The following is a 12,522-nucleotide window of genomic DNA, read 5'->3' as shown; positions in this document are numbered from 1 at the left end:
ACTGAGATCCTGCTCTGTTCCAGTAACAAGAAGCCGAAAGCACCAGCCTGAAGATGACGAGTGAGACCTCGTCGAAACGTCGCCTAGACACCCCAACTTTTACACGGGAAGATACCCGAGGACACCAAAACCTGCATATATATATATATATATATATATATATATATATATATATATACACTATATATATGCGCATTTCAAAATCCAGTCACAATTTCCTCCGGTAACAGTGCATAATGAATAAACTGAATTAAGAATTCTGGACTGATATGAACTCTAAAGCCACTGGGCTTTGCTCCTTTCCAGATCAAAACAAAAGGAGAGAAAGGACACACATAATAAAGAGTCTGGAGGCAGGAAAACTGCAAGCTGAAGGGAGTCTGCAGTTGTTCAATGACGTTTCACTACCAATCAATAACATTCAACCTTGACTTGTTTTCACTACAAAGAGGCTATTCTCTGCACAACAGTTTTGTCATTCCTCACACCGTGTAACAGGCAGCACAAATTAGAATGGAGTGTTTGTAAACCTAGTGGTGTAGTATGAGGTACGGGGCAGTTACCCTGGGAACAAAATTGTTCAGGGTGCAAAAGATAACACGTGTCAAAGATAACACTTACAGTCGCTTCTGTAGCTACGAATCTAGCATCTAGGCCAGTGTTTCCCAACCGGTGTTCCGCGGCACACTAGTGTGCCGCGAGACGTTGCCTGGTGTGCCGTGGGAGGGAGGCGGGCGAGTCGGGCTGCGAGAGGCGGGGCGGCGATGGCGAGGATCCGCGTCGAGCCGGGGGCGGCTCCGCGGTGGTGGTGCCGAGGTTTCTCTCTCCATTCTCCCCTCACACACACACACAGGAAATAACACAGGATCAGCTGACAGGACCCGGCCAATGGGGCGGCGGCGGGGCAGCGCGCGCAAAAGGGAGGAGCGCGAGACAGCGGACGAGGAGGAGGCCGGCATGTCCGGGCAGCAGCAGCAACAACAGCAGCAGCAACTCCCGGCGACGGCTCCTCAAGCCCCGGGCAACCCTACTCCCTCACCGGCCTCGGCCGCCCTCCTGCTCCACCCGCCGCCGCCTCCCCCGCCGCCGCCGGCCACCTCGGCCCCGCCGCCGCCCCCTCCTCCGCCCGCTATCGCCGCCACCACCACAACAGCCGCCGCCGCCTCAGCTGGGCCCATGCCTGCCGGGAGCGGCGGCGGCAGCAGCAGCAGCAGCGCCCCGGCGCCCTTCCCTCCCGGCGTGACGCTGCGCGCTGACGTCACGGGGCTGTAATGGTGATGTGCCTCGAGATTTTTTTCATCAAACAAGTGTGCCTTTGCCCAAAAAAGGTTGGGAAACACTGATCTAGGCAGCTGTTCCCAGGTCTGTGCTCTATGGAGCAGTTGCAGCAACAGGGGCCTCTCCCACTTCGCCAGCTTGTGTACCTGGTGATGGGCTGCACGCACACAGACAGAGACTGCGCCAGCATGGAAACTTCCTCTGCTCCTCCCGTTTCAATTCCCTCCTGGTTCTGGGACACAGCAGTGCAGGAGAGGGTGAGGAAGCACCTGGTCCTTCACTGGCCTGGTCTGCCTCTTCCTTCTCTTCTTCTGACCCACCTGGTGCTCCACCCTCCAGCTCTGAAGCTTCCCCTGCCTCTGATTCTTGCCTCCTGGCTGGTGTAAAGGTAAAGGTAAAGGGGCTCCTGACCATTAGGTCCAGTCGTGACCGACTCTGGGGTTGCGGCGCTCATCTTGCTTTATTGGCTGAGGGAGCCAATAAATACAGCTTCCGGTTCATGTGGCCAGCATGACTAAGCCGCTTCTGGCGAGCCAAAGCAGCACACGGAAACACCATTTACCTTCCCACCGAAATGCTAGGTTGGCAGAGCAGGGACCGAGCAACGAGAGCTCACCCTGTCACGGGGATTCGAACTGCCGACCTTCTGATCGGCAAGTCCTAGGCTCTGTGGTTTAACCCACAGTGCCACCCGTGTCCACTCCTGGCTGGTGTAGGTCCCAGCAAACCCTTGTCCTTCTCTCCCAAGTCTGACTCCAGCCCCCCTGCCCATGGTGCACACTCATCAGAAGCCTGCCAGTCCCTGCCAGCATGTAGGTCCTCCTCATACTCCAGAGGCCTGTGCGCGATGGAACAGGAGGGCCAGTGGCAAGGATGCAGGTGACGCAAGTCTCAATCTGAACCTGACCGAAGTTGTGTGAGGCTGCACTACACACAGCAGTGTCAGCAGCAAAGAGAGTTTACTTCTCCACCACCATGGCACCCACAAGTAGCTGTCCAGCAGAGCTTTTCCAAGTAGTGAATGAGCTTTTGTCATCTAGCCAAGGAAGTGTTGCTCTGACACTCTTAGGGGCCTGCTGTTATAATTTTGCAAGGCATGTTAGGGACAATGTTGCTCAAATTCAGACAGAGTTGGATGCCATGAGCAAATCTAGTGGAGAACATGGTTCCAGCTGAACATGATCAGTTTCAACCCGTGCTATGTTCTAGAAAAAGAGGCGCCAGAACTCACCATGAACACCTCCCTTGTCCTCTTATAATGGCACTGGTGCCCACCTGAGAGGTGCCGGAACTGATTTCTGGTGAGTTCTGGCTGAAAATAAGCCCTGGTTTCAACTGATGCGGATGAGGACACGCTGCTTGAAGAAGTATGGCCAACCACCTGACCCCTTTCACTCTAGGAATCCAATTGGAGAATAAAAGGTAAAAGGTAAAGGACTGGACAGTTAAGTCCAGTCACAGATGACTCTGGGGTTGTGGCGCTCATCTCTTTTTACAGGCCAAGGGAGCTGGTGTTTGTCCGCAGACAGTTTTTCTGGGACATGTGGCCAGCATGACTAAGCCACTTCTGGCACAATGGAACATCGAAACCAGAGCACCACACGGAAACACCATTTACCTTCCCACCGGAGCGGCACCTATTTATCTACTTGCACTGGTGTGCTTTCAGACTGCTAGGTTGGCAGGAGCTGGGACTGAGCAACAGGAGCTCACCCCGTTGCGGGGATTCAAACCGCTGACCTTCTGATTGGCAAGTCCAAAAGGCTCAGTGCTTTAGAGAATAGCCTTTACCAAAAGTGTCATGGGCTTTGAAGACACTCAAACTCAGGACGCAAGGGAGAAACGTACTAAGAGGAAGGCACGCTTGGCAAATCCTCACCATAATCAACTCCTGCCCAGAAACGTATGTCCCCACTGTGGAAGGACGCGTGGATCCAGAATTGGCCTCCACAGTCACTTACAGACTCACTGTTAAAACTGTGTTTATGGAAGACAATCTTACTCGGCTACGAGTGATCACCGAAGAAGAAGAAGAAGACTCATGCTCTTGGGCTCTTGCTATTAGGTTATTGTTGGTTGCTGTTCTTTTTATTATTTCACTGTGGCAGAGGATGCCTTTTGCATTTCCCTCCTCAAGCACCCATGGATGCATTCAGGACTTGAACAAGGAAATGAGGGACGAGAAAGTGCATAAAGCTCCCTCAAAATGCTCCCCCCTTGCACCATTCTAGGAGTTCCTTCCCAAAAGCCACATTCTGAGACATAAGAGAATTGTGGAATTCAACCATCTCCCCTCCTTTTGAACATGCGACATTTTGGCAGCAAGCTGAGGCTCACTTGGCAGGCCTGAGAACCAAATGTTCATTTCAGTCTTGTGACAGATGGAATACATTACACACAGGATTGTCTGCCCTGGGTACAGTATCTAACTACAGCCAGATATCAGAACAACTACGGACAGGGGGAAATTGCCAGGACAACATTTCTGTGTTGTCTTGAATGCTTTTCTTCTTAAAATGTCTGATGCACTGCTACACATGTTTATTTGAAAGTAAGTCTCACTATCTTTAACGGGGCTCATTCCTAGGAATGCAACCTAAGCATGTTAAGTAAGGATTCCTCCACCTGACCTTGAGCATTTATTCTGATTTGCTTGCACAAAGCTTTTGCAGTGGTTAGGATCACTCCAGGCCAGTGGTGGTGTTTTTGCAACATGTCATTAACACAATAACAGTGCATTTGTTGTAGATTTCTACTGAACCATCCACAAATCATTCCTCTTTATTAGTTGTTTTGTCAAGTTTTCCTAATATTACTGCATTACTGCTGTGTGGAGGGGCACACTTGCCCTGTACTGTTGTGCAAAGTTACAGGATTTCAGCAGGAAGCTACAGAACCTGCACATATTGGAGAGGGAACAGGATATCTGCCCAGAAACTTGCAAAAGCAACAGCACTGAAAATGTGAAAACAGATAAACTGCCTTAGGGTTTTTTTTCTAAACAGTTTTTGTACTTCTGACAATCTTGTTGGTCCGTCAGACTACCCGATACCTTCATGGTTATATGCATTTTTATTCACTCTTTGTCCTATTTTTGTATATACTACTTGGTTGGAAATTGACATTGTAAAATTCGGAGAAGTTCAAATTTTGAAGGGCGGCTGTGTTTCAGTTTTCCTGTTGTTTCATTAAGAGTGAATTAGTTTTAAATGCAAACCAAACCAAATCCCTCCTTCATCCCTATTAAGGATCCACACTTGAATAATAGGTTTTCTATAACTGGATAGCATATGATTTTATAAAAGTGCCTGTAGGCTGCTCTTACCTGGGAGTACATCTCACTGAATTCATTGGGGGCCACCGAGACCACATAACACCGGTCCTGAAATACCTTCATTGGCTCCCAGTACGTTTCCGAGCACAATTCAAAGTGTTGGTGCTGACCTTTAAAGCCCTAAACGGCCTCGAGCCCGTATACCTGAAGGAGCATCTCCACCCCCATCGTTCAGCCCGGACACTGAGGTCCAGCTCCGAGGGCCTTCTGGCAGTTCCCTCACTGCGAAAAGTGAGGTTGCAGGGAACCAGGCAGAGGGCCTTCTCAGTTGTGGTGCCCGCCCTGTGGAACGCCCTCCCATCAGATGTCAAGGAAATAAACAACTATATGACTTTTAGAAGACATCTGAAGGCAACCCTGTTTAGGGAAGTTTTTAATGTTTGATGTTTTATCGCTTTTTTATTGTTAGTGTTGATATTCTGTTGGGAGCTGCGCAGAGTGGCTGGGGAAACCCAGTCAGATGGGCAGGGTATATTATTCACTTGTGAGTAGGCATGCTGATCAAGGTTGTACTGTTATAAGGTATTTGCTCCCATGCTGAGCTTCCTAAAAATAATAACAGCAGGATATCAGCACAGTTATATTAGTCGGTCTATCTGAGCTGCTTTGTCTCCTCTTCCTATGTCCTTCCTCTCAGAAAGTGAGGACAGCAAGCCAAGTTCTAAGCTGTGGCAAACCTGACAGAGTTGTTTGGAAACAGCATCCAGTGCTGACCTAAGAGGCACTTGAAGAAGAGCTGTGCCCCCTGGGCTTTTCCCTTAAGTGGGGAAGCCTATGGATTAGGAAGTTAACACGGCACTGGGCTTGGGGAGCACCCTCCTGGATCCAACCAAAGTGGGCCAACTAATGGAGCATCCTGTCTCTGATGAAACAGGACGCTGCCATATACCGTTGTGAAGGCCCTGAGCAGGTAATGAAGACGGCTGCCATTCCACCCTTGTTTGCCCCCAGAAAACTGTACGATCTGTCTAATCTGTGGCTGCACTGTTGTGAGCCATGCCAATGGCCGGGTGGGTATTGTAAACAACAAAAATGCAAAGATAGATCAGAATGCAAAAATATTCACAAGTACGAAAAGTGAGACTGTAAGTGTTCATTATGTTAATAATGTGTTTATTTGTGACCTGTTTTGCATATGCATGTAACAACACCTGATGGAATCAGAGCTGAAAAGCAAAATTGGCTCCATTAAAAAAAAATGTTTTGAAGTGATAAAGGGCAGCAATGTGTAAATTATTAGCTGATCATGGGGGGGGCACCATTTGGATTGCCCATAATTTCAGGTTTCATCGTTTCTTAGGCTAATCTTAATTCGACACTTGATCACTTGCAGTTATTGAGCCAGGAAAGTCATGGCCGACTCTGGGGTTGTAGCGTTCATCTCGCTTTACTGGTTGAGGGAGCCGGCGTACAGCTTCCGGGTCTTGTGGCCAGCATTACTAAGCCGCTTCTGGCGAACCAGAGCAGCACACGGAAATGCCGTTTACCTTCCCACTGGAGTGGTACCTATTTATCTACTTGCACTTTGACATGCTTTTGAACTGCTAGGTTGGCAGGAGCAGGGACCGAGCAACGGGAGCTCACCCCGTCGCGGGGATTCGAACCGCCAACCTTCTGATTGGCAAGTCCTAGGCTCTGTGGTTTAACAGCGCCACCTGCAAAGTTGCCCTGGATGCATGGCTTTCCTCTGAACATCACTTACTTTGAAGGCTTCTGTGTTTGGACAGAAAATGATGAATGATACCAGGGAGGCTGCTTAAAGTTCCTTTAATACTCAACAGCCAGCCAGAACCTTCGTCAGGCAAATGACTTGGCTGACGGGCCAGAATGGCAGGCGGATACTTTCTCAATAGCTAGGAGATAGATGGATCCTCCTTGAGGGTTTTTAATGGGGGTGATGTCATCTGGTTCCTGTGTGTGAACAGGAGCAATGAAAAACTGCAGCTTGAGTCAGAGGCAAGGAGAGGAAGGCTCCAACTCAGCAGCTGGAGATCTGATGTGGAACCAGTGGATTTGTTGTGTTCTGCATGTAGCTCTAGCTATGCTCATCTTGCACAGGGGTGAAACTAGGCTTTATTTCACTCGGGTCAGAGACCCAGTTTGGCAGCCACACCCAATGACGTCCCTCTGGAGACTTCACCCGGGGCAAAAAAAAACTGGCTCAGCATTGTCCCTGGAATGCCTTGCTGCTCAGGGAAATGGTGAGCGTGTAGAAATGCTTCCAGTCTCAAGAAAGAACAACCCAAGGTTTTAAAATGTGACATGGGAAGAAACCTTAAGGTTCATGGACAGCAGTGAGCTTGAGCATTTATGTGGCCATTCTAGTCTCAGCATGAGCCTAGGTAGTGAGATTTTGCAGGGTGGTAAAACAAATATGTTGCTTCTCTTGATTCTTCAGCAAGTTACATAAACTAGCATTTAATGTTGGTTTCAGATGCAAAACTGCCACCCAGAGGAACAATTACATTGTAGATTTTTAAAAAAGCAGATACAAAGCAAGGCAGAATGGTTTCAAGAACCCATCTAGCTGGCTATAAACACCAGCAGAATACATCTGCAGAAAGGAACAGATAAGATTTCTTCTAAGTGGGAGTTTCTTCTTCCTTCCTTTAGGGAGCACTTAAACTGGTCTGGATTGAGCAGTTTTATTCAGCAGAATGTTAAGCAACCGGATTTATTCAGTGCATCATGCAAAGTGTTCAGTTGGGGGGGGGGGAGGGAGCTAATTGCTACTGCAATGCCATAACATTCCCGGTACATTATTAATAGCCATCAAGGATTTTCGAAGTCACATACCAGTAACACCAACACAACCAAGATAAGTGCTGCGTCTTTGAAGGGTGTAACCAATATCCTCTTGGCTCTCAAAACGGATGGCAGGCCATGAATAGATAACCTGATACAGTGGTACCTCGGGTTACATACGCTTCAGGTTACAGACTCCGCTAACCCAGAAATAGTGCTTCAGGTTAAGAACTTTGCTTCAGGGTGAGAACAGAAATTGTGCTCCGGCGGCGCGGCGGCAGCAGGAGGCCCCATTAGCTAAAGTGTTGCTTCAGGTTAAGAACAGTTTCAGGTTAAGTACGGACCTCCAGAATGAATTAAGTACTTAACCCAAGGTACCACTGTACTTCCCCTGGCTGTCAGGGACTGGCTGGATAAAGAACAGTGGTGGGAGCCTGCCGCCCAAGAACCCCCCAGGAAGGGCTCTGAAGATGACACCTTAGAGCCTGGAGCCTGGTGGTGGGACACTGAGGAGCAGTCAACAGAAAGGATGAGCTGGGAGCTAATAGAAGCAGGAGAGTTGAGCGATCAAGGAGGGGAGCCTTACAGGACAGGATTAGAAGCTGAGGGTCACAGCGTGTGTGCAGACAGTCCCAGTACTGCTGACTCCCCCTCCTTGATCGCTTGATCGCCTAGAGCAGGGGTCAGCAAACTTTTCCAGCAGGGGGCCGGTCCACTGTCCCTCAGACCTTGTGGGGGGCTGGACTATAGTTTGAAGAAGAAAAATGAACAAATTCTTACGCCCCACAAATAACCCAGAGATGCATTTTAAATAAAAGCACATATTCTACTCATGTAAAAACACCAGGCAGGCCCCACAAATAACCCAGAGACGCATTTTAAATAAAAGGACATATTCTACTCATGTAAAAACACCAGGCAGGCCCCACAAATAACCCAGAGATACATTTTAAATAAAAGCACACTTTCTACTCATGTAAAAACACGCTGATTCCTGGACTGTCCGCAGGCCGGATTTAGAAGGCGATCGGGCCAAATCCAGCCCCCGAGCCTTAGTTTGCCTACCAATGGCCTAGAGCTTAATTTCAGCAATGCTTCTGTTGAGTTAAGATGGACCAGGGACATTGGTGTGTTGTTGTTTTCTGCTAATAAAATGCTGCCGGCCCTGAGTTCACATCTGCCAGTGAACAAATGATTACAAAGAGGGCTGAGAACCCACCATGCCATCCTGATCACAGCCCACTGCACTAGACCTGTGTGGGGAAGCATACCAGGCAGGTCCTATTAACGGGAGGCAATGGGATGGTGCCACTTTGCCAGGAACTACCACCAATACCCACTGCAGACTCATGCCAGCATACAGAACTGATGAGATGGAGAAATGGACAAAATGGTGGGTGGCGCAATGTTGATGCAACACTTAGTTGCAGTAGAATGGTTGAACCGACAAACAGCATAGCAAAATGGACCTGCCTCATGTGCCTGTAACACCACGATACTGTGATGGAAGCAATTACTTCAGCTATCATGTGTAATGCTGCTGTGAGACACATACCACAAATAGCTTTACTAGTTGAATGTACTCAAGCTATTGATTTATTTAAGATAGATCAAAATCTTCTAAGATGAAATCACATACTACCTTTTTATGATGTAGCTTGTAAATCCATTTTTCAGCACCACGTCTTTCTAAATGCCAACAACTAAATATGTCAAAATGAGATTATTACCGCTCTGAACCCAAAGCAGGATTTAACTCATCTGGGTGCATCCTGCTGGATCTTGAGGCACTTGCAAATTTCCACTTTCCCACCATAATTAGAAAAAGGGAACACAATCATGACAATGCAACTCATTCTAACGTTCATTGAATGTGGAGCTCACTTAAGAGGGAAAAGATCTTGTCTTAACTTGCCCCTGACAATCTTTCGATGAAAAGCTAATAAACTGGCATTTAAAGTGGATCATCTCTATGCCAGGTGTTGTACCTCTGGTCTGTTTTGGGATATATTTTTTTGCAACAAACTTTCATGTTGGTTACAGCTGACTACTGACAGCATTTACAGGGAATGCTTCCCCTGCTATAGAAGGCTTGCATATGTCATCAGATTTGCTTCTGTTCATAACCTCCCCACCCCCCAATTTTGCAAAAAACAAACAAACAAGGCTTTGGGGAAAATGAGGGGAAACTCTCCCCACCATTTTCTTTATTTCTTCTCCTGGGTCTTCACCTCTACTGATGCATCCACCCTGGCTCCACATCCACAAGTGGACAGGTTGTCGGAATGGGGCCCTACATACTAGGCCAAACTCACACAGTTGATTACACACATAGTGCTATATTGGACCTCGGAAGTATTCTCCCAATAACAACAGGGATAGTTCCCCATTGCAAATGCTGGAGTGACACCATTAGCGGTAGAATGAGAATGCACATTCTCTATACTTGCAAAAGTATTAGAACCACCTTTGGAGAGAATTCATGGCCACAGAATCATAGAGTTGGAAGGGTCCCCGAGTGTCATTTAGTCCAACCCTCTGCAATGCAGGAATCTCAATGTGCAGTCCCCCATCCAATTTGAAACCATATTGGAGCCTGCTTAGCTTTGCAAAAAATGTGCTAGCAGTTTTTTTGCTGCACCATTTTCATTGTTGATGCCTATAGTAGATTTAAGAATACAATTTAAAACTAATATTTAAAGTATCATTACTTGATCACTCCCATGGAACAGAATAAAGAGACCTATGTTTATTGCAACAAGAATAACATCTTTTTATTGGAAAACACAGAAAATATCTAGAGTCAAATAATGAGGTTTTTGAACAATCCAACTGCAGTAAAGGTTAGATGCATGAATAAAAATACTGTTTCTAAGGAAAAGAGCTAAATAGCAATTATAAAAATTTGAAATGTTATTTTAAGCCATAAGCAAATACAGCTCAGCAGAGGAAATAGCTACTCATACACAAGAGGTTTGCAATGCAGCCTGCGCACACTGATTTCTTTCTTTTAGCATTCAGTAGAAATGCCTGCATTTAATAGTTCTAGCTTGTCTAAAAACAAACCCTTGGGAACACTTACTGCAAATGGTTAACCTGATTTAAGTAAATCAGTTTAAGTAAAAACTGATTTAAGTAAATACCATTCTTAATATACGTGGAAGTGAACTTTATTTCTTTGCAACGCAATCCTATGCATGATTACTCATAAATATGTCTCATTGGTTTCAGAGGAGGTGACTCCTAGCAAAGAAAGCAGACACTTACCTTGGAGTAATTTCCTCTGAATTTTTAAAAAATCGTTTTTATTAATTTTCCAAAAAAAAAACAGCCAATCACCATATCCGCATCATAATCCAATCCAATTAAAAACAATAAACTAAAATAAAAAAGCGACCAAATTATAGTCCAAATTGTAATTATTAATTTTTCCAGGCTCCCCATAGTCTGGACCTCTGAAGCATATCTCCAAATCTTTGTTCCTGCCTCTTCTCATTGTTTTCATATTTTCCACCTTCTGATCTTAACACTTAATTTCCTCTGAATTTAATGGGACTTACCTCTGAATGAGGCTGCAATCCTACACAGGCTTATGTTGGGATAATTCTCATTGCAGACAGTGAGACTTGTTTCTGAGAAGGCATGCATAGGATTGTTTTGCTAGCTATATCTGAGTTTATCTTCTCCTTCACCCATCCAAACTGAGATGTTTGAAGCCGCTAACGTGAGTTATAAAAACAACATAAAATAAGTTAACCATAATATATATATCAAAAGAAAGAAAGGATCAAGAATAGCAATAAAAAAATTGTAATAATTAGTGTTAACTCAAAGCAGGTGAAAAATCAACAGCTTGCTGAAAAGAAATGTTTTCAAATGTTGGCAGAACACTGAGAAGCAGCTAACCTAGCCTCTTTGCAGGGGGTTATACATGTTTGGTGCCAATGTAGAAAAGGCTTTGTTATACACTGCCACTACCTGTGCTTTGGATGTCTGTGGTATGAGTGAATGAGCATGATCAGATTACTGTAGACAGCAGGTGGACCTCAAGAAAATGCAATACCAAGCCATTTAGAGCTTCAAAGATAATAATCAGCACTTTGAATTGCACTTAGAAATGAACCACTAGTTGATGCAGTCAGAATAGCAGAATCTCTAAATTTAGGGCTGGCTGAGGTATTTGCAGCAGCATTCTGTGCCAACTGAAAAATATTCAGTGGTAGCCCCACATACCATGTGTTATAGCTGTTTAGGTCCACTGGCACCTTTCAAAGGGTAACACTGAGGCTCTTCCTGAAGTATGAGGTGCTATGTCCCTATTTGCATTGGAGAAATGTTGGAGGGAATGATATTTTACTCTGGTATCCACTGTAATACTGCATGGTATTCCGTGAGTGCAATTGCCCGATGGCACATGGCTTCTTCTAAAGACCTTGCTGTTCCAACAGTGATTCTTCAGCTTGTTTATGTAGTGCATATGGACCTGCACAATAGAGTATATCAATCAATTATGAATATTTGAAACCCTTGGCCTAATTTTAGGGGAAAGCCTGTTCAGAAACAATTTTTCCATTCACAGCTCTCTTTACTTGTGCATCCAGGGGATGTAAGCATGGAGCCCCTGATGGGATTAGCAATGATTGTTGTTGTTTAGTCGTTTAGTCATGTCCAACTCTTCATGACCCCATGGACCAGAGCACACCAGGCACTCCTGTCTTCCACTGCCTCCCGCAGTTTGGTCAAACTCATGCTGGTAGCTTCGAGAACACTGTCCAACCATCTCGTCCTCTGTCATCCCCTTCTCCTTGTGCCCTCCATCTTTCCCAACATCAGGGTCTTTTCCAGGGAGTCTTCTCTTCTCATGAGGTGGCCAAAGTGTTGGAGCCTCAGCTTCACGATCTGTCCTTCCAGTAAGCACTCAGGGCTGATTTCCTTCAGAATGCATAGGTTTGATCTTCTTGCAGTCCATGGGACTCTCAAGAGCACCATAATTCAAAAGCATCAATTCTTTGGCGATCAGCCTTCTTCATCGTCCAGCTCTCACTTCCGTACTGGGAAACCATAGCTTTTACTATACGGACCTTTGTCGGCAAGATGAGGTCTTTGCTTTTTAAGATGCTATCTAGGTTTGTCATCACTTTTCTCCCAAGAAGCAGGCATCTTTT

The sequence above is a fragment of the Podarcis muralis genome, chromosome 11, assembly GCF_964188315.1.
Source record: "Podarcis muralis chromosome 11, rPodMur119.hap1.1, whole genome shotgun sequence".
NCBI classification, from domain to species: domain Eukaryota; kingdom Metazoa; phylum Chordata; class Lepidosauria; order Squamata; family Lacertidae; genus Podarcis; species Podarcis muralis.
The sequence above is the reverse complement of the archived record's forward strand: the minus strand, read 5'-3'. Positions refer to the sequence as shown.